Genomic DNA, 20,452 nt, shown 5'->3' with positions numbered 1-20,452 from the left:
GCAATATTTATTGAGATTAGATACTTATTAGAAAATAAGCATAAAAAGACCAGTATCTCTGATACAATATTGTGAGCATTTAGAAAATTTAATCTAATTAAACCCAAGTGGGGAGTAAAACTTTATGCCTAAGTGCAGTGTGCTTATAAATTTCCGCTCAAGGCCGAGTTTTACTCTGCTGCGTAACAGGCAAAAGGCTCTCTACAAATAACAAGTAGAAAGCGCAGGTGCCACTGTAATACATCGGTAAAGTCACTAGTTGATTGTACCAGTGACTTGAGTACGAAATTCGGCAGCATCAAATTCTTTACCGATCAAAAAGAAAAAAAAATTAAAAAAAATAACACATATGACTAACAATTTGTCAGGACGTTTAGATTTTGTAGAGGTTTTGTAGAGATCTTTCTCTTTTATGGAAATTGAGATTTTATTAAACCACAGACAATAATTGGTTCTATTTTCAGTTAAGCATTTCCACGAACATTTATTGTACACAAACTTCAGTCAAGCTGAAAGTTTGACTTTAAACCCAAAGAAACCACGTATGTTCCAATTTGAGTGAATAATACTTGAGGTAACTTCTGGACAGCTCGGTCATGTTAAAGGGATTAGGGATCACAACTTTTTGTGCATGACTTGATAATTATGACTGATAGTAGATTACTTCTTCACTTACCTTCTTCTGGCTTCATTAAGTAATAAAAAATGGATCAAGTTCAGTAATAATAATTGTTCATGCTCAGTCAAAATTAAAGATAAACATTGATGTCTACTACATAAAATCGGAATCCAATAGATACCCATTTCAGAAAACCACCAAAGAACTAAGTTAATTTTTTTTTTTAAATAAATTAATGTAATTTTGAAGAGAGAAAAAAAAAGGTTACACTTACAGTAGGGGTGTAATCCATAAGAGAAGGTTACACCTGATTAATTTTGATTATTCATCTTTTCTTCTATCTATAAATAGAATTTGGGGATTTAGGGTTAGCAATTCCTAACCTCTCTCTTCATTTTTATTTTTGTAGTCTTCAAATTTCGATTTCTCAGTCGACTAAATCCCCGATCCAAATACTAAACCCTAGATTTCAGTTCGTCTCTCTGATCTTGGTGAGGAGAGAAAAATTTTGGGTTGAAATTGGGTTCTGCTATTAAAAGGAGAGATCGAACGGCTTTAGTTTGAGAAGGAGATAATCCAACGGTGCATGTCAAATAAACGGGTCTAACGAAAAAGACTTTCACCAACGAAAAATACGTGCTATTAAAGGGGGGAGGGGGGATACTTCTCACTACCTTGAACCAACAAGTCAGCTGCCAAGAATAACTCTCTCTTTCTGTTTGGGTTTATGGAGGAAGGACCTGATGTCCCAGTTATTAAGAGACGTGGTCGTGTTTTCGAACGAGTATGGTTAAGGGTGCACACGGTACGGTTCGATTCGATTCCTGCCCAGGCCGAATACCTGTACCTCCCGAGACTCGGTTCCAAAAATTTGGACCGGTACCTGTATCTTGTACCTCGGTTCCGGTACCATTCGGTACACGTACATTATCAGGTACGGTTCCGGTACCAATCGGTACTTTCTGTCAGAATTCAAAGACAGATTTTCCTGTAATTTTTCCAGACAAATTGAGTACATGTTTTACCTGTTTTTCAATATATTGACCAATATCTCAATCAAAGAACAAATTAACAACTAACACGTAACAATAATACTAGCAAACCAAAGTTCTAAACAACCAAAGTCTTGAAAATCTGAAAAAAGAAAAAGTAGCAGTAGCACACAAACACAAACAACAGTCTTAATTCTTAACCACAATGTACTGGTGGTGACATTATCAAGTAGCAGTAGCAATGACAAAATGATTGGACAGTGGTGGCAAACTGGTGACAAATACAAAGTCTTGAATCTTGATTTTATATTCCATTTCCATGGCAACAACACTTGTGGTGGCATTATTTTTGATATGACCAAGTAACGCTGCAAAAACAAGTAATAACAGTTAGTAACTATTAGTCTATGTCTAAATTGCCAAACACAAGTAAATAGATAGTGCTCTTTAAGTGTATTCTAAGATTCAAATGATTACATACATTTGAAGATTTAATTGACTACGTGAATCAGAAATTAAACATGTATTCTAAGCATGTTCTCTGAGCATAAAGAAAAGGGATGAGATTATGTGTGGAGATTAAGCATAGGCCAGCAGGTATTTATAATTTTATTTAGGCTTGGTTTTGGGATGACTTGTGATACTCTAATCGGATTCAGAATTCTAGTTTCAACAATAATAGGTGTTGTACTCTGAAATGGATTCAAGTTGTAGTAGAAAACAGAATTGCAAAATTAACACCCCAAGTAGTATTTTAGTTAAACAAATTATACCCAGTTTAGTGAGATGATTAACCTTTGAATTACTTCATTTTGCTTAACAGTACAATAATTAACTTTACATTTGACGTATAACAAAAGAAAAAAGAAACATGTATTCTAATCATTGTATCCATGAATCAGAAATTAGATTCCATTATAGCTTCTTTCTGCAAAAACTCCATCAACAAGCATATAGCATACTGGAGACCCTAACTAACTCCTAGACTAGACCCAAAAACTCCATCAACAGGAAACATACATAAACTCCATCATTTCTAGTATCTTTCAAACATAAATATCTCCACAAAGTTGATCATTAGAAACTCATCTAAAATTTACAGTCCAATAAATAAACAGGGGAAGAAAGAAATGATTTACCTTTGGTTGAGAATTTGAGATTAAGGGTGCAGAGAGATAGCAGAAAATTCCAAAACCCTAGAATCGTTCATGCAAATCATTATGTTATAAACTTATAATCAAACTAATGAAGCTCAAATTAAATGATATAAATGACAAATCTAGATTGCATCTTACCTAATCAAATGATTAAGGAATCAGAAGATTCAGAACAAATAGATCGAGATTTCGGGTACCCAATTCACTCCTCAGTATAAACTTAACTCAACACACACACAAAAGGAAGATAATAATCAAAATCAAAATTAAAAAAAAAATTAAAAACATCACAGATTCACAATCATAATCATAATCAAAGAAATTTCGGTTACCTGTTGTAGACTTCTTGTTAACTTATTGAATTAATCAAACAAACAGTGATGGATTTGGTGGTGTTCAACGTGTGTTCTTATGAACACAGTGATGGAAGAGGAGACTCAGAACAGGAGAGCGGAGAAGAAGAAGAAGAAGGAAAAAGAAAATGAACCACTTCTGTTTCTAACCCTAACTTCATTCCTATATATACTAGATATCTGCCACCGTTAGATTAGATATAAATCTAACGATCACAAATGATCGGTACAGTTCGTACAGTTCGGCACGGGATACGGGTAGGGCGTAGTACCTGTACCTCCCTAGTCCCGGTTCCTATTTTTTGGACCAATACCTGTGCCCTCTTTCTCGGTTCGGGACAAAAACAGGTACGGTTCCAGGACGGTCCGTCGGTCCGATTCGGTTCCTGTGCACCCTTTTAAGTATGGTGCAAATGAATAAAATATTCGTCTTGTTCAATCAAGAATTGCCAACGTTTACATACGCACTTGAACCGCGTGTCTTTACTCGTAGTCTGCTAAGTATCTCAGTCACTATCAACTCTTCACCAACGTTTATGAACAATGTTGCGCATGTACCCTTTATGTGATGTGACTATATATCCTGTTCACACAATAAGATTAAACATATACCTAGAAACATTAATTAATGCCCGTTCTCAAATATATACTAATCAACCCTAATTAAGCACCCACGAGTTAATCGTAGAATATATGCAAATATATAATGGGAAAAAGAAGAGGGATAAGCTGGATACATACCAAATCAGCAGGGATATATAGCCAATAGGGTAAACAGCAGTCTGATTCTTCTTCTATCCGGGACGAGAGACTGATGAGATACTGAATAAATACTCCAACCTCAAGGTCAAGGGGAAACTCTCTCTCTATATATATAAATAGGAAAAAATCTTATCCTTGTGGAGGTGATCACTACTTGAAGAAAAACTAGGCGCGCGTTTGAATATCTTGTTCATGCTTTCCTTCACGCAAAAAGACGAGTTAAAGTCTTAAAGACATTCCTTAGCGTGCAAACCCAACTACCAACTATATGTCTGTACGAGGCCCAGATCTAACCTTCTTCTTTTCTTTTTGGTCCATGCGAAGGCTCGTACTTCCAACCGTGGGAACGAGAGTTCCCTTTGGTTAAGTGACTCGTATATGTCCATTAAAAGTACAACTTTCTTGTGGAAGACATTCGTCGATGGTCTACAAATCCTCGATAACCTCATCCAGATCCACCCCACCATTTGCAATACTCATCCCCTATGCAGTTTATATCCAGCTCTATCATGTTATTGTAATTTATGTTTTTAAATCTTTGGGTATCAAATATCCTCGTGTAACAACTCAGTAGGTCAATAAATATCATCTTTAAAAAAATATTTAGGTTGTTTCCAGGATCCAACTTGGTTGCAACTTACAAGTAAATACTTATATAAACTAAAAAAAACAACATTGTCTTGAAGAATTGTTAATGAGAGGGAAGAAATGGATGTGAAGAAGAAAAGCAGTGCGAAATTGATTACAATTTAGAATTTAAATTTCTTTATAAATAAAATCATAAATCGAATGATTTTCTCTAGCCATATTTTCATCCTTCATGCACGTGACCCTAAATTTAAAACTGATATTCTTGAGCGTCTTGAAGATCTGCGTTATTAAGCAATTGCATAAGAACAAAAAAGGGAAAAGTTTGTATAAAAAGTTTGAATGTCGTATAATTTATTCCTCCAAGCGAAAAAACCCGCTGATAAGTTTAAATCTTGATATTTCCAATCAAACCCCTCAAATAGAGTTTCATCGGTTTTTAAAATTTGAGAGCTTTATTCCTTCTGCATGATATAATTATTTACAATTTCTATTTTAATTGTGATGTGATATTTAGTTGTTTTATCATGAACTTATTTTTTTCAATTAGAAACCGGAATTCAAATCAATAAAATTTTCAAACGTAATTCCACCCGAGTAAAATTTTCCTCCTCATCTCTATCTCTTCCTCCGATTAACAATACTCCTATTTTGGGATTGATATCCCATCAAGAATAATATAAAAGATATTTTATGAATATGTAATAATTAAGTTACTGTGAGATTTTGGGAAGATAAATGGTTGTTTGAAATGATATGAATACCAAATTTACAGACCTTTATAATAAAGTTATATCCAAGGGAAAAAAGTGGTTGAATCGGCAATCGTAGTGACAGTTATGCGGACCAGAATCTTCATATTCCAAATAGGCTAGAATTTATCTACTGGTGACGGTTGGAGTCCTTACCAGCCAACCTTAGATTCTTGGAATAAGGAAGATGACATTAGTTGGAAACCTCATAAAGATAAATGCTTTTCTATTAAATCTTGTTTTGATTCTCTTGAGGACCGTGCTCTTCCTAAGGATGAGCAAAGGATTTTTCAACCTCATCTGGTCTCAAAAGTACACTCATAAGATCGGATTTTTCATGTGGTGTACTACTTATTCAGAATAAGCTTCAAAGGTTTGTGTTTTCTATAAAGATCTTAGATTTATGGATCATTTTCTCATCCATTGTAGTTGCAGAATATCTTTGGAACAATTTTGGTTTTTTATTTTAACTCTCACAACAAAAAACCTAATTCGTGCGTGGCAGTTAAATGATCTCATCAACAAGCTTCAACATGACTTTTGGCATGGCATATGATTTCGACTATGATCTTTTGGGTCATTTGGCTGGAATGAAACACTAGATTATTTTCATATAAGGTCCTGAAAATTGAAAAAGAGGGGGTCTAACAACCACACCCAATATTTCGTTTAGACAATCTGTATGGACTAACTCCAATATATTTCCAAGAGAACCAACTAGACAATCAGACTCAATCAAGGAAAATACATCCAAGAGTTATATCTCAATTTATCAAATCAATATGCAATCGAACAGATAGAAATCTATGAGTAATATGAGAAATAACTTAGATGGTATCAAAGACCAATATCTAAGTGTCAATCAATTTATATCGATAACCAAATGTTGGATTATCTAACTGATTGAACTATGCACAACCTGTGGTACTTCGATCAATTCTATAAAAATATAATGCGGAAAAGAAATAACACAAACACCAGAAATTTTGTTAACGAGGAAACCACAAATGTAAAAAAAAAGAATCGGGACCTAGTCCAGATTTGAACACCACACTGTATTAAGCCGCTACAGACTCTATCCCAGCATAACTCTACGCACTTGATTCCTTAGCTAATCTCACCCACAACTAAGATTTGCTACGACCCAAAGTCGAAGACTTTATAAACCAATCTGTCTCACAGAGAAAAGTCTATTGAATAGATAAAACTGTCTCCCACAGAAATACCTATGATTTTTGTTCCGTCTTTTGATAAATCAAGGTGAACATGAACCAATTGATACACCAAACTTATACTCCCGAAGAATAACCTAGTAATATCAATCACCTCACAATAATCTTAACCGTATGGTAGAGAAACAAGATATTGTGGAATCACAAACGATGAGACGAAGATGTTTGTGACTACTTTTTATCTTGCCTATCGGAATTAAATCTCGAGCAAATCTTAGAGAAGATAGTACTCAATACGATAGAATAAAGCAAGATCAGAACACGCAATTACAGAGAAAATAGTTGGTTCTGGCTTCACAATCCCAATGAAGTCTTCAAGTCGTTAACCTACAGGGTTTTGGAAAAAACCTAAGGTTAAAGGAGAATCGACTCTAGTCGCAACTACTATCGCACAGGAGGTGTGGGGATTAGGTTTCCCAGTTGCTAGAGTTCTCCCTAATATAGTCTTCAAATCAGGGTTTGCAATCAATGTTACCTTGGTAACAAAGCATTCAATATTCACCATTAGATGAAAACCTGATTAGAATCAAGATAATATCTTTCAACCGTTATATCGAACTTAGCTTCTTACACACAAATGAAAAGTGACTTCATTTACATATGAGTAATCTTACCTAAACATGTACACCTTGTTGGCTAAACAATAGTTAACCGAAGTTAGCCATATGAACACTTTCATATCAACCTTGTTCATCTTAACCATAACTAGTTCAGATGACTCAAATGAAACAGGTTCTAGAGTTTTTCAATTGTTTATATTCTGACAGAAGTATACAAGACACAATTGAAGCAAAATCAATTTTGATTCACTCGAATCAATTCATGAAAATTATAGCCAAGGTTTTCAAAAGATTGCATTCCTTAATATATAAATGTATTATTTCATGAACAAACCGACTTTAGAACATAACCTACTCAAGTATGCAAACGTGTACGCATACCTAAGTGGCCAGACTTAGTTTGGGTTCGCCAGTATGCGAACGGGTACGCATACCTCCAACTCACTTGAATTTACGGACATGAACTTTACGCCAGTACACATACGGGTATGCATACTAAGTTCCCGGACTTTCATTAAACCAACCAGTACGCATACGGATATGCATACTATAGTTCCCGGACTTGGAATAACATGCAACAGTTAGCATACAAGTACGCATACTGTGCTATATTGAATCATGGTTAATTGTTCTAAACTCCTGTTTCAATCATTGAAACATTCTTAGAAGACGACAATAACCGTCTCACACAAAATATTAGATTCAAAGCAATTTTTAAGTGATCGAATGATCAATATGAAAAATTCCGAGTCTACATCAAATGACTGTCTCACACAAATCATGTAAGATGTTACTAGGCGATTTTCACATGATCATGTTTTGACTTTCGTCAAGAATATAAGATGAACTTGGTTAAAGCGAAAGCTTACCAATACATATTTCGAGAAATATGTAAGCGAGTTAAACTCAGCTCGAAATATCAAATGTGTTTAAGCTCCACATACCTTTTATTGATGAAGTTCCACAAGCTCCCTTTAGTAGTTATTTGTCTTCAATCGATGAACGTCGTGAAGTCTAAAGCTCAGCTACACATTCTATCCTAATCCGAGACATATCTATAAGTAGACTATAAATGAAGACTTATAGTTTTGGCAACTAAACTTGACAAATAAGCTTGAGATAGCAACGCTTGGGAGTTCGACCGAGCAGTGCTCTAACAATCTTCCCCGTTGTCAATTTTAGTGACAAAACTGTCAATTTTAGTGACAAAACTTTCAATATATATGGATTACAAAATAAATAAACTTTGTAGCTTCTCATCCAAATGCTTGATTTCCATAGTTCTTCAACATTACTCGAAATCTTCGTCACTTCCAAGTAATCCAGTGATTCTTAACGTGTTCAACTCAACATCATAGTTGGTGAAGATCCGTAGCCATAATAATAAGAAAAACATTGTTCTCAATTATTGTTATACAATGTCATAGTATTATTACACAACATCAAAGTTCAATTGTATCACAACTTTGACAATAATACTACGGTGATGTGTATCACTCCTCCTTAGTCAATACTTAATCTCACAATGAAAACTACTCCCCCTTACATAATGATTCGTAAACCATATGTATTTGTAGTGTGAACAACACAATAATTCTCCCCCTTTTTGTCAATATAAATTGGAAAAGGTACGAAAACTAGTGGGATCATAATGAAATTATCATAGTGATATTTCATGACTAAAAGGGAACATATGAACTTTGTTTCGATGATTTCACATAGTCGAAACTTAGTGTATTCGTTTATAAAGATACAAGAAAACTCCTACAGTATTCCACAACCGCACTCCCCACAAAGATTTGGAAACTAAGCACAAGTTCAATTGAGAACTCTCCCTCATAAAATGTCATTCCCGAAAGAACAACAAGAGCGACCTTACTTTTGCACTAAAAGAAGGATTTCTTTAGACATTAACAAATTACATGAAAACATGAATTTGTATCCATAATACTCAATTAAATTAACAATAAGGGATCACATGATTAATTTAATCGTAAATGATTAACACAAGAAAACTTACGAAGCCATACAATACTTTCACATATAAGTGGATCAGGGAAAGATCAATATAACGAAATTATCAAAGATTCATTCTATTTTTCATTAATGTTTGCGTAATGACACAATAGACTTAACTTTTGACATATATGGGACAATCATAGTTCACGGACATAAATATACATATCCCATAACATTATTTGCAATATATGAAACCAGTAAAGATTAATACTGCAAAATCATCTTCCAAATAAACTTTAGAATTGAAATAAATAAATCTGAAAACATTGCAAGATGAAAATCGTTGGAAATAGCTATTTGTAATCACAATATTTGATATTCCAAATCCTAGTTATCCTTCTTAAAAACACAAGAATAAATTCTCATAAGAAGTTTCCTAGACAAAAACAAAGACCAACAAGCTAAAAACCAAAAAACTCCTAAAAACCGTCAAAACCGATCATGAACTGAAATCAAAGAGCTTTTCCGGAACCTTCACGAGCCTTGAGACCTTTGAGCTTGTGATTGACAGCATCCACTGCTTTTTCAGAGAAAATATCCTCATTGAGAAGATCTTTAACATATGTTTTCGTGAGAGCGCAAGGTCAGAGTTAACTTTTTTCAACTCAGTTCTTAGCACATTAAGACACTTCATAGTATCAAAGAGCTACAGTTTTGCTTGCTCAATGTATTTAAGAAAATCATGAACCACTTCGGCCGAAACCATCTCATCATTCTCAACATCTTGATGAGAATAGGCATAGTAGCATGAGGTATCAATATTTTGACCATCAACTTCTACTAGGGTTCTTTTCTTCCTCCCTTTTGACTTGAAACCAATACCTTTATCAAGAAAACCTCTTGCAAAATCACAAGTGCGAGAAGGTGAAGATATTCTTGACAAAAAGAAAATAACCTAAAGTATACGTACGTCACTTGATAGGTTTGGTATTTAAACGGTTTCTTAGGGACGGTGAAATTTAGGGTTTCCAAAAAGGTTCGTAACACGTAAACCATGGGTACCCGTACGAATACAACTCGAACCCAAAAGAGAAACAAGACTAAAACGTGATGTACCTTTTTACAAGGTAAAAACGAATACAGCAAAAATTTGCTACGTGAAGATTTTCTTTCACATTTTTTGGCTCAATAAATTTTATTCAACAGGAAGAAAAATTTAGAGCACAAGAGTAGCATGCAACTTAGTTGCAACAGAAAGTTTTTCAAAAAAAAAAAAGGCAATCGAAGAGATTCTCAAGACCCATACAATACTTAGGAAAAGCTTAACCGTAGACAATAGTTTAGCTATGAACAATAAGAAAATAACTCAAATACGCAGAAAGAATTTTACTAATAAGTACACCTGATTATTAGTAAATATCACTCAACAGGATTTTTGTGAGTAAGAATTCAACCCTTGTGATTAATTAACACAAGTATGAGCTTTACGCTCATCAAATGAATATTGTTCATGGTTGATCCTATTTTTCCTTCTAATTTTCGGAGGAAACCCTTTGTGATCTGAGAAAGTATCATAAAACTTACTATCATCAAGGTATGAGACTAAGTTTGAATCCTTACCAGAAGAAGATTGTATGGAGGATTTTGACAGCCTGTTGATAAGATCCTTGTATCCTTCAATTATCAGATTAAGGTTATACTTCATATCTGCGTTGTTGCTTCCCCAACTGGTACCTTTTTCACATCTTGAACATCATTCTTCACATTAGATTGAGAAGAATCTTTCTGAAATCTCCTTGAACGATTTATAATAATGCTACAATTGGTTCGAACGTTCGAAGCACATATTGAACTGACTTTCATGGAAGAATTCACAGGGAAAGTACTAAGACCAATAGGTTTAGCCATCCGAATGTCAGTTACACCTTTGATAATTAAATCTAAGGTGTGATGAAGTCGATCAAAGTAATTTTCATTCAGCTTTAGTTTGCTCTTCTGTTGAATATTCCCTTTTGAATCACAAAAAAGACATACTTTCTGATCGTCAGAGTGATTAGAGTGTGTAGCATGAGAATTATCGTTAGAAGATTTATTCCTTCCACGAAACGTGATAAATCCATGATCAGTGGAATAACCAAACACTTCTTTATCAATAGGAAGGGTTTGCAGTTTAACTTATGAAGCTGTTTTCATTAGAGAACCATGATTAGTATTAGTCACATTTTCTAGTATCACAGCAAAGTTAGAAGTAGTTGGTATGACAGACACCTCGGAACGTCCTTTTTCTTGAATAAAAATATTACTCAATAGACGTTCAATTTCACGGGTATTTTCCTTGAGTTTAGCCTCGAGTAAGGTTCGGGATGAACAAACTGCAGCATTTTCCTCACGAAGAATCTTTAGTTGAGAATCACAATCTTTTACCATACCAACAATTGTATTGACCTTGTGTTTCATCCTATTGATTTCAACTGCTTGGATTCTAACAAGTTTTCGAATCGGTGCACTATCTCGGGATGCTTCCCTTTCTACTTCATAATCATATTCGTCAGCAGGATAACACGTATCAATACTTGTTTGTTTCGTAGGAACAGAATGTTCATCTATATGTGAGAGTAGGATATAACCCGTGCCGTAATTACACGGGCATTGGTTAATTGTCGTCATGATTATTACCGGTTAATGTGATATTATTAACTCATTTGATGTTTCCTCTTACGATATTTCATGTGAAATGTATTTGTTTTTAGATTTTTTGTAGGGGTGGTTGACAATTTTTAGTGAAGATAACATATCCAACTACTGAACTTTTTTTTTTCGTGTTTGTTTGTAAAAGAGGTCGTTAAATTCTTGATCGCCAAACCGTTATCATCCCCGTCTTTTCTTCAATTACCTCCTCTATGGCATCAAATTGGTATCTGGACATATTTAATAGAACAAGAGGAAGTGGCGTTAGACTATCAGTCATTAAGTTGATTTTGGCGTGGAAGATGGAGGATTATTCGATCTTTTGGAAGACCTGCAAATCGCAATGGTGTCGAGAAAAAAAAGTGCAGCACAAAAATGCATCACTCATTCATTTGCTATGGCGTCTTTGTGACATCTACCTGGAAGTGTAAAAACTTGGCTAAAAAAAAAGAATTATCCTAACTAATCCTAGTTCATATGAACCACCAAAGTAGTCTGTCATCTCTCTTTTTGCCTTGATTTTAATTGCACAATTTATGTCACTCCCCAATAAAAAGGGCCTTCTTAAGATTGTAAAATTTGAAACACCGAATACGTGAGTTTTCAAATGTGACGTGTTGTTACGAACAATAGAAACACCTAAACCTCACTGGCTCACTCAATTCCATGGAGTAAACTTCTCATCTTCATTTATGTTCGATACTATATCAGAACTTTGTGAAATAGAATGCAAGATGTAACCGCTAAAGGTTTCACCATTCTATACCCAATTCCCTTAAAAATGATAAGCTTGTCAACGTACTAAAAGACATAGCCGATGCGTCAACAAAATTTTGCAAATAATTCTTGTTGAGGCCTCTTTTAGAGAAAACATACGTTAAGAGAGAACATAATATATTCGCATCGATATAATTATCTTTACATGCACATCATGGCTTACATGTGATTAAGAAAACAAATTTCAAAGCTACGGTATACGTCTAAGAGATTATTCTCAAATCTAAGATACATGTCTGAGCAATTGTTTACAATATATAGGAGTTCAACATACTTTGTACACCTTCGAGAATTGTACCTTTTTTGAAAGGGTATACATCCATGTATACATGTAGTCATGTACAACTTTCCTTAAGGCCCATCCATGATAAGAGCAAGAGTCTCATCATAATCCTCATCTCATATCCTAAATATCCAAGTCACGGAGGCTGATATTGTGTGAACCCAAAATCTCCATTACGTACTCGAAAATGTCCATTTTTTTCTAATGCACGTGCAATAACCCCGTATTTTTTTGTTACCGGAATATGATGTTTGTTCTTACAACATCACCTGTCAAATCATGAATGCTTATCAGTTTTCTATAAGAGGACATACCCATTTTATGTAGTTAAAGTCAGTTTGAAGAAATCCTGAATGCATACTGGATAATGTCATAAAGTACTTTGAAGTTCCAGCTAGATAAACAACCTGTAAGTGGATCCATAACTCACCAAGTATGGCTCACCCGTTCAAAGGAATAGAATCTGAGTACAACATCTGCAATATTACATAGAAAGAATCAAGAGATAAATTGAATTAGTTCAATTCTTCTAATCTTGAATACAATAAGAGAAAGAGGTTTAGGTTTGGGCTTGAAATTTATATTCATTTCACGTCAATATTTTGGGGGTTTTGGTGGTTGTGATAGAGAGAAGGAAATGTGAAAATATAGCTTAAGCAATATTTTATATGATAAGATCCATTTCTATTCTGTTTCCACGCAGCAAACGAATAGAGAAACAAAAAGAATCTATGGCTAATCACCAGAAAGTAATTTAACCATGCCCGTCAACATATCAATCCATGGCAGAACTATCAACTGTCTTTTTGAAGATGAAGACGAATTGAATCATAAAAACCAACAAAACAAAAAAGACTGTGCTAGAATCATTTGCCTCAATTGTGGTTCAAACCCAGAAGACAATGCAAAATGCAAGGGAAGCAATAAAAACCATAATCGCGTGATAAAATTTCAAAGAGACCATTTACAGTGAATAATAGCAGTCATCTTAGTGAGAGACTGATATATTATTCGAATTTTTTAAGTGGAGGTCGAGTATTTATTCCCCAATGGGCGTATACGAAAAACTACTATAGGAGGACATTTCTAGAAAAATTGCAGGTAAAATAAAATCTACTCCCTCCGTTTCACTTTACTTGATGTTTTAGGGTTTTATTTATGTTCCAAAATAGATGAGCGTTTTAGTATTTTTCCCAAAATGTTCACTAATTTGTCCTTGTTTTGAAATCACAACATACCATTAATTCTCATCGTAATCAGCAGATAAATAATTTTTAATTCTACCCCATGAAGGAATATTTGGTTTATCCCAAGTAAATTACAAGGGGATTCGTGATTTACACTAAATCTAGAAAGTAAAGTTATGTGCTTTAAATTTTTAGAAAACTATTAATATGGGTAGATTTGGAAAAAATTTATTCTCTATGTTGTTTCTTAATCTGCGTGAAAAACTCTAGAGCATCAAGTAAAATGGAACGGAGGGAGTATTACTATTGTGATAAACCATTTACTGAGTGTCACTTACTTGTTTGCGTTCTCTTTTTCTTCTTTTACCACAGTTTGTCAGCCATTTTCTTCCTCATAATTTTCACTCTCAGCACTCTTTTGGCCTCTTTTATTTTCCGTCTTTTTCTTCACCTTGCCATTATCTCGATCAACAGGGTAACCCTGAAAATAAATACTCCATCACCCTAATTATTTTCAGTAGGTACAGAGAATTCAAAAATAGGAGTACTACCATATGCAACAACAAAGAGATTACAAAAATACCGTTGAAGACAAAAACATGTCAGGACATGTTAATGATGACATAAAAGTAAATTTAAAATCCTAATTTGAACAAATCGGGTCTCACTTGTCGTCTGGCTTCTTTTTTCTTGGGGTTCATTTCAATAAGATCCTGGTCCATATTTTTAGTCTTTGCATTCGTATCCTCACCTCAGTGTATCAAATCGCCAAGCATCATCCTCTCACAAAAAGTAGACATGTCAGAATAGTGACATGGATAATAACTTACAGTTGATAATTTGTAGGTGTCTACCACCAGGATTCGTATTATCATTTGGATTTGTGGCCTATCCCATAGAGGGAGTTCTTGCAACATCTTCAATATCTTCAGTGATATACAAAAACATGTATCTCACCCTAACTTAAGATCCACAAATTGCAAAGGCAGGGAGTTAAATAACAAGGAGTAATAAATGATACACGAAAGCACATAAAAGACTCATAATCATGAATGCAAAACACAACCAAGAAATGAAACTATCCCACTAAACCTTACATAATCATGAAAATCTTGGATAAACTCATCGAGGGTAAAAGGTCAAAGATCAAGAACGTTCACAAAAGTAATTAGATATCCTAAAACCCGCACAGAACCCACAAAAACTTACTTTACTCGAGAAAGTAGCTACCAAGTCAGTTAAAAGAAAACAATGCCCGTAGATAAACCAAAAGGCATGTGACTGTTTCTGCTAAAGATCATGGTGGGCCCGGAGATGCGTATAAAATTGAAGTGAAATGAAAACGGGCCTACAGTAATACCGCAAGTGCACGGTCGTCAGTTGTAGCTCGTGCAAGTACGGGTCGATCCACAGAGACTGGGTGTGTTTTGTAGTGTTTAGCTATTTTGGGCTCTAAAATGCTATTGGGCCTTGAAATGGACTATGGTCTTAAGGTTGAGAACATGAAAATATGGTCTATTGGTCTCAAAACCTTATGTTGGGCTTATGAACTCTTAGCCTAACCCAAGAAGTAAATGTGGACTGGACCCTTAACCTACTAAACTTTTAAACAATAAACTGGGCTTGGGCCTCAGTTAATAGAACTTTAGCTGGACCTCAGACTTGGAGTTGGGCTTGACTAGGCTTGGACTGAACTGGGCCTCAGAGGCTTTTGGGAATTAGGCCACAGTTATGTACACAGTAGACTGGGCTTAACTTCACCCAATGATGAAATGAGCTTCAACTTTTGGTTCAAACCTGGGCTTGGTCTTGAACTGAGAACTGAGCTTGGGCTTTTGGATTTCTGTGAGCCAAGCTCAGTTGCAGCAGCAGCAGTGGAAGGAAAGCAGCAGCAGCAGGGTTGCAAGGCAAGGAGAAAACAACAGCAGGGGGAGACAAGGCAGCAGAACAAGGCAAGGAAGAAAGAAGAGATGGCAGTGAAGCAAAGACAATGCAATAAATAAAATATAAAGAAGCAAAGACAATGAAGCAAAGAAGACTAACAAAATAGCAAAGAAAACAAAACAAAGAACATCAATGACAGTGGAGGAAAACAAAAGTAACAAGGAAACAATGGAGGAAATGGAACAAACCAAGGCTGTTTTAGCCAAGGGCAGTGGAGATGGTGAAGGTGAAATGGTGAAGGTGAGCCTAGGCATGCTACTAGAGTGGGAAGAGAACTAGTTTGCTCACAGTCACTAGTGAGCACTAGTTTCTCCCCAATGCTCAATCAACACAATGCTCTAAAGCTTCTAGCCTAGCATTCCATCACTTCTTGACAATGAATTGAAACAACAGTTGAGGAACTAACAGATGACAAAACAAGAGAGCCTAGGCATACATCTAGAGTGGGAAGAGAACCAGTTTGCTCACAGTCACTAGTGAGCACTAGTTTCTCCCCACTGCTCAATCAATACAATGCCTCAAAGCTAAACTTCTACCACTAACAGTGAACAAAACATGATTAAACACAAAACTAAACCTAAACAGTTGACACTAAAAGTGATTTAAACAAGCTTAAATACATTGCACCACTAAAATTAACCTAACAATGATTCATACTAAAGCACTAACAGGGATTCACAGTTAAACATTGAAATTGCACTAAACATGATCAATCAAAAATTAAATTGAAATTAAAAACATACAGAAATTAAAAGACATAAAATCAAAATTAAAAACAAACAGAAATTGAAATTGAACATTAAAACAAACTTAATTGTAACTGAAATAGAAAATTGATTTGGAATTTGAAATTAGAAATTAGAAGTGAACCTAACCCAAATTGGGTGGTTACTTGGCTAGTCCAAGAACACCTTCTACACATAATACATATCCCCTATTTATACCCAGGACACCCAATTAGGGTTTACAAACCAAATCCCTAAATTTCCCCCAAAAACAGTAAAACTAGGGTTTTAAATTCATCTCACCAATCATGATGAAAGTTGTTTCTGACTTCGACCCACGTTGCTACATCTCCTTCTAGCCTTCCTGCACGCTTCGAATTCATCTATAGACTCACTTATTTTACTGATTTCTCACCTAGGGTTTCAGAGAAAGGAATGGTGAGAAATCAGTGAAATAAGGGGCTAGAGAGAGGGGGAAAAAGGGAGGGTAGGTGATGGTGGTAGATATGGTGGTGACAGGAGTGATGGATGATGGAAGTAGCAGGTGGAGGTGATGGTGGTGGAAATGGTGGTTTCTGCAGAGGAATGAGGGAGAAGAAGAAAGAAAGAGGGGAAGAATGGGTCGACAGTTTAGGGTATAGGGTATCCGTTTTTAGGGTGTTGAGCGGGAGCATCAAACTAAGATGTTGGCGAAGCTGAGCCACTGGAATCGAAGCTGGTAGGTGAATCGGACGGCTCCGACTGAAGAGGCTGGTAAAGACCGTCGGATGTCTTGATACAACGAAGTTAACGGCTCTAGATGGGGTTAGGTGTTGAAGTGTTAAGCGAAAGTATCGAGATTTGATGCGCAGGCAAAGAAGCGATCGTTGGATTCAACTACAATCTAATCTGAAGGCTTGGAATTTAGGCACTATGGTGTTTGATAGGAGCTTCAGATTTTGATGCGCGGTGAAGGAGCGACCATCGGATGATGAGATGGATCCAATCCGACGGCTGAAGATGGAGGCGGTTTTGGTTATAAAAAATGGGTTTGGGTAAGGGTTTTGGGCCTTGGGTATGCCAAGCCCATATCTTCTTCAAGAACAATTCTTCCTTCTTGAGCCCATTCCTAGCTTTTTGGACGTGCGCTCCATTCTTTGCGGCTTCCTTGCGTAATTTCTTCCGGATTTTCACTACTCTTCAGCTCTTTTCTGCTCCGCAAGTCATCCAGACTTTATTTATTACCTAAAAATGCAAAATTAATTAAGAAAAATATTTATTCTTGAAAACAAGGAAAATACAGAATATGGGATAAAATGTAGAATTAATGCACAAAAGATGAGTTAAAATGCCAACAAAAAGGGATAAATATATACAATATTTGGCACTCATCAGATCACTACAAATAGTAATTTGAAGAAAAAAAAATTAGGAAAAAATATGCAAATCAATTTTCACCAGGACATACCGTGAGATGGTTCCGTAAAGCATTTTTATTATTATGTATAAGATACTCTCTTTTTAGTGATCTATTGAGTTGTTTTGAACCTTCAAAACACACCATAATCACTATTATGAACATCAAGGAACTAAAGAATCCTACTTCACTTTCAAACCAAACAAAAGAACACTTCATCGGGAATTAAATAAGAAAAAACTGAAAAACATGGTCATGAAATATCAGCAAGCATTTTTGAAAATTTAACAAATTAATTTCATAATCCGCATAACGAAATTCTCAATGTTATATCACCAATCTAAATCATGGATCAAGATAGTTGTCTGGTTCATACAGTTTAACCTAAAAAGAATCTAGTGTTCCAGAGGCAAAAGGTTCGGTTCATCCCGTTTACCTGCAAAAGGTTGAAAGAAGTGAATTGCCATATAATGATTAGTTACTATTCATCCACGGGATAAAAGAATTATACACAAAACTGCGATTTCATTTTGACAAAATACAATATCTTAATACACTCTTAAGATTTTATTACCACTGTTTGTCAAATTTATGGTTAAAGATCAAAATAAGATCCAAACTAACGTAAACACGTAATGTAAAACACATAATGAAGAACGAAGAAAGAAAAACTAACCATTTTATATAAATCCCCATAAAGAGATAACAAAAATTATGTATTGAATACCTTATCTGAAACCCTCATAACAATTGACAATCCTGGAGATGAAAATCGATCTCAAATCGACGAACGCCAAACCTTCTTCTATACAATCAAAATTCATTCATCTAATGATCAATCAATAAATTGAACTTGAGCAAAAAAAAAAAAGAAAAAAAAAAAGAAAAAAAGGAAATTCTTCACCTCGAGGACAGATTGCTTTGGCCTCCTGCAAAAACAACCTTGAGAATAGAATCGCAATTGGCAGGTTTGAACAGCCTGAACTTTGGTGAAATCCTAATGGTACAGTAGAAATATTATATGAAATTGGAAAAGAAAGTCTATGAGATGGTCTAAAGAGGAAGGATAATAGAAACGCTTGTCCCTGAATCATGTCTTGACTCTTGATTTACATTAATTGATATGGAGAAGAAAAACGCTTGAAGAAGCGTATGAGTCAAAAGAATAAAGACGAAATTGGTTTATTACCCGATTTGTTGGAATGGTAAGATCGGTAGCTCAATATGACCGTCCTTTATGCACTTAAATTGTAGACCTCAATCCATTGGGTAAAAAGCACTTGTCTGTTTTTATTAATCGAGTCCATCCGGACCGTCTTTTATATGTCCAAACTATAGAGAACCGTCGATGTAGGAAACACCATTGTCCCTTATAATATAGATATATAAGCCTTCCTATTTAATAGATTTCACAGAAACAAAACTTTTGTCTCTGGTGATGCGTTTGTCAGAGATAGCACACTCAGAGATAGAAGACCTGTCCGTAGAGTCAGATTGCTACAAACACAGACTTATGAGGTCTTAAACGTGTTTGCCTGCAATGATACCAATTGAAAAAGCGGGGGTCTAACAACCACACCCAATATTTTGTTTAGGAAATCTGTATGGACTAAATCCAATATATTTCCAAGAGAATCAACTAGATAGTCAGACTCAATCAAGGAAAATACATCCAAGAGTTATATCTCAATTTCTCAAATCAATATGCAATCGAACAAATAAAAATCTATGAGCCGGATTAATATGAGAAATAACTTGGATGGTACCAAAGACCAATATCCAAGTGTCAATCAATTTATATCAACAACCAAAGGTTGGATTATCTAATTGATTGAACTACACACAACCTGTGATATTTCAATTGTATAAAAATATAATGCGGAAAAGAAATAACACAGACACCAGAAATTTTGCTAACGAGGAAATCGCAAATGCAGAAAAACCCCGGGACCTAGTCCAAATTTGAACACCATATTGTATTAAGCTGCTACAGACTCTAGCCTACTACAAGTTAACTTCGAGCTAGAATGTAGTTGAGCCCTAACCAATATCACACTGATTAAGGTACAGTCACGTTCCTTACCCCTCTGAATCCCAGCATGACTCTACGTACTTGATTTCCTTAGCTGATCTCACCAACAACTCAGAGTTGTTATGACCCAAAGTCGAATACTTGGTAAACAAATCTGTCTCACACAGAAAAGTCTATTGAATAGATAAATCTGCCTCCCACAGAAATACCTACGAGTTGTTAATCTGTCTTTTGATAAATCAAGGTGAACAGGAACCAATTGATACACCAGACTTATATTCCCGAAGAACAACCTAGTAACATCAATTACCTTACAATGATCTTAATCGTATGGTAGCGAAACAAGATATTGTGGAATCACAAAAGATGAGACGAAGATGTTTGTGACTACTTTCACTACACCAAAACCCCAAATCTACCACGTTTATTTTCGTTGCTAATAATCT

Source organism: Papaver somniferum, chromosome 11 (genome assembly GCF_003573695.1).
Source record: "Papaver somniferum cultivar HN1 chromosome 11, ASM357369v1, whole genome shotgun sequence".
NCBI lineage: Eukaryota > Viridiplantae > Streptophyta > Magnoliopsida > Ranunculales > Papaveraceae > Papaver > Papaver somniferum.
The sequence above is the reverse complement of the archived record's forward strand: the minus strand, read 5'-3'. Positions refer to the sequence as shown.